Raw genomic sequence first — 4,032 nt, 5'->3', positions numbered from 1 at the left:
GGGAGAGAGTGGGGCAGTGGGATTAGTTTGGGATTGCCACAGGGCTATGGGGAGCGAGTGGGGCAGTGGGATTAATTTGTTGATCGATACAGGGCCAGTGAGAGAGTGGGGCAGTTGGATTAGTTTGGGGATTAATACAGGGCTATGGGGAGAGAGCGATGCAGTAAGATTAGTTTGGGATTGATACAGGGTTATGGTGAGAGCATGGGGCAGTGGGATTAGTTTGGGGATTGATACAGGGCTATGGGGAGAGAGTGGGGAAGTGGGATTAGAACATAGAACATAGAACATAGAACACTACAGCGCAGTACGTGCCCTTCGGCCCACGATGTTGCGCCCACCTGTGAAACCATCTGAAGCCTATCTGACCTACACTATTCCATTTTCATCCATATGTCTATCCAGTGACCACTTAAATGCCCTTAAAGTTGGCGAGTCTACTACTGTTGCAGGCAGGGCGTTCCGCACCCCTACTACTCTCTGAGTAAAGAAACTGCCTCTGATATCTGTCCTATATCTATCACAACTCAATTTAAAGCTATGTCCCCTCGTGTTGGTCATCACCGTCCGAGGAAAATGACTCTCAATGTCCACCCTATCTAACCCTCTGACTATCTTATATGCCTCTATTAAGTCACCTCTCAGCCTTCTCCACTCTAACGAAAAAAACCTCAATTCCCTGAGCCTTTCCTCGTAAGACCTTCCCTCCATACCAGGCAACATCCTAGTAAATCTCCTCTGAACCCGTTCCAAAGCTTCCACATCCTCCCTATAATGTGGTGACCAGAACTGCACGCAGTACTCCAGGTGCGGCCGCACCAGAGTGATGTGCAGCTGCAGCATGACCTTGTGGTTCCGAAACTCAATCCCCCTGCTTAGAAAGGCTAGCACACCATATGCCTTCTTAACAGCCCTATTAACCTGGGTGGCAACTTTCAGGGATTTATGTACCTGGATGCCGAGATCTCTCTGTTCCTCTACACTACCAAGAATCTTGCCATTAGCCCAGTACTCTGCATTCCTGTTACTCCTTCCAAAGTGAACCACCTCACACTTTTCCGCATTAAACTCCATCTGCCACCTCTCAGCCCAGCTCTGCAGCTTATCTATGTCCCTCTGTATCCTATAACATCCTTCAGCACTATCCACAACTCCACCGACCTTCGTGTCATCTGCAAATTTACTAACCCATCCTTCTACACCCTCTTCCAGGTCATTTATAAAAATGACAAACAGCAGTGGCCCCAAAACAGATCCTTGCGGTACACCACTAGTAACTGAACTCCAGGATGAATATTTGCCATCAACCACCACACTCTGTCTTATTTCAGCTAGCCAATTACTGATCCAAACCGCTAAATCACCTTCAATTCCATACTTCATTATTTTCTGCAATAGCCTACCGTGGGGGACCTTATCAAATGCCTTACTGAAATCCATATTCACCACATGAAAAGCTTTACCCTGATCCACCTGTTTACTCACCTTCTCAAAAAACTCAATAAGGTTTGTGAGGTATGACCTACCCTTCACAAAACCGTGTTGACAATCGCTAATCAACTTGTTCTTTTCAAGATGATTATAAACCCTATCTCTTATAACCTTTACCAACATTTTACCCACAACCGAAGTAAGGCTCACAGGTCTATAATTACCAGGGTTGTCTCTACTCCCCTTCTTGAACAAGGGGACAACATTTGCTATCCTCCAGTTTGGAGATTGATACAGGGCTATGAAGAGAGAGTGGGGCAGTGAAATTAATTTTGGGATTGATACAGGGCGATGGGGAGAGAGTGGGGCAGTGGGATTAGTTTGGGATTGATAAAGGGCTATGGAGAGCGAGTTGGGCAGTGGGATTAGTTTGGGGATTTATACAGGGCTATGTGGAGAGAGTGGTGCAGTGTGGTTCGTTTGAGGATTGATAAAGGGCTACGGGGTGAGCAGGGCAGTGGGATTAGTCTGGGAATTTATGCAGGGCTATGTGGAGAGAGTGGGGCAGTGGGGTTAGTTTGGGTATGATACAGGGCTATGGGGAGAGAGCAGGGCAGTGGGATTAGTTTGGGAATTGAAAAAGTCTATGGGGAGAGAGCGGGGCAGTGGAATAAGTTTGGGGATTGATACAGTTCTATGGTGAGAGAGCAGGGCAGTGGGGTTAGTTTGGTGATTGATACAGGGCTGTGGGGAGAGCGTGGGGCAGTGGGATTTGTTTGGGATTGATACAGGGCTGTGGGGAGAGAGTGGGCAGTGGGATTAGTTTGTGGACTGATACAGGGCTATGGGGAGAGAGCAGGGCAGTGGGATTAGTTTTAGGGATTGATACAGGGCTTTGGGGAGAGAGTGGGGCAGTGGGATTAGTTTACGGATTGATAGAGGCCTATGGGGAGAGAGTGGGTCAGTGGGATTAGTTTGGGATTGATACAGGGCTATGTGGAGAGAGTGGAGCAGTGAGATTAGTTTGGGATTGATACAGGGCAATGGGGAGAGAGCGGGGCAGAGCGATTAGTTTGGGGATTGATGCAAGGCTATGGAGAGAGTGTGGGGCAGTGGGATAAGTTTGGGGATTGATACAGGGCTATGGGGAGAGATTGGGGCAGTAGGATTAGTTTGGGATTGATACAGGGCTATGAGGAGCGAGTTGGGCAGTGAGATTAATTTGTCGCTTGATACAGGGCTATGGGGAGAGAGCAGGGCAGTGGGATTAGTTTGGGAATTGATACAGGCTATGGGGACAGTGTAGGACAGTGGGATTAGTTTGGGGTTGATATAGGGCTATGGGGAGAGAGTGGGGCAGTGGGATTAGTTTCGGCATTGTTACAGGGCTATGGGGACAGTGTTGGGCAGTGGGATTAGTTTGGGGATTGATACAGGACTATGAGGAGGGAGTGGGGCAGTGGGATTAGTTTGAGGATTGATACAGGGCTATGGGGAGAGAGTGGGACAGTGGGATTAGTTTGCGGATTGATACAGGGCTATGGGGAGAGAGTGGGTCAGTGGGGTTTGTTTGGGGACTGATACAGGTCTATGGGGACAGTGTTGGGCAGTGGAATTCGTTTGGGGATTGATACAGGGCTATGGGGACAGTATTGGGCAGTGGGATTAGTTTGGGGATTGATACAGGGCTATTGGGTGAGAGTGGGGTAGTGGGATTAGTTTGGGGATTGATACACGGCTATGGGCAGTGAGTGGGGCAGTGGGATTATTTCGGGTTTTGATACAGGGCTATGGGGAGAGTGCGGGCAGTGGGATTAGTTCCGGATTGATATAGGGTTATGGGGAGAGAATGGGGCAGTGGGATTAGTTTGTGGATTGATACAGGGCTATGGGGAGGGTGTGGGGCAGTGGGATTAGTTTGGGGATTGATACAGGGCTATGGGGATAGAGCAGGGCAGTGTGATTAGATTGGGGATTGATACAGTGCTATGGGAGTCAAAGGCGCTGTGGTATTAGTTTGTGGTTGACACAGGGCTACAGGGAGATAGTCGGGCAGTGGGATTAGTTTGAGATTGATACAGAGCTATAGGGAGAGAGTGGGGCAGTGGGATCAATGTTGGTATTGATATAGGGCTATGGGGAGTGTGTGGGCAGTGGGATTAGTTTGGTGATTGATACAGGGCTTTGGGGAGAGAGCAGGGCAATGGGATTAGTTTGTGGGTTGATACAGGGCTTTGTGGAGGGAATGGGGCTGTGGCATTAGTTTGGTGATTGATACAGGGCTATGGTGAGAGAGTGGGTCAGTGGGATTAGTTTGGGATTGATACAGGGCAATGGGGAGAGAGTGCGGCAGTGGGAATAGTTTAGTTATTGATACAGGGCTATGGTGAGTGAGTGGGACAGTGGGATTATTTTGGGATTGATACATGGCTACGGGGAGAGAGTGGGGCAGTGGGGTCAGTTTGGGGATTAATACAGGGCTATGGAGAGAGAGTGGGGCAGTGGGATTAGTTAGTGGATTGATACAGGTCTAAGGGGAGAGAGTGGGGCAGTGGGATTAGTTTTGGTTTTGATACAGGGCTGTGGGGAGCCGGTGGGGCA

This window comes from Scyliorhinus canicula, unplaced genomic scaffold (assembly GCF_902713615.1).
Source record: "Scyliorhinus canicula unplaced genomic scaffold, sScyCan1.1, whole genome shotgun sequence".
NCBI classification, from domain to species: Eukaryota; Metazoa; Chordata; class Chondrichthyes; order Carcharhiniformes; family Scyliorhinidae; genus Scyliorhinus; species Scyliorhinus canicula.
Note: the sequence above shows the minus strand (reverse complement) of the source record.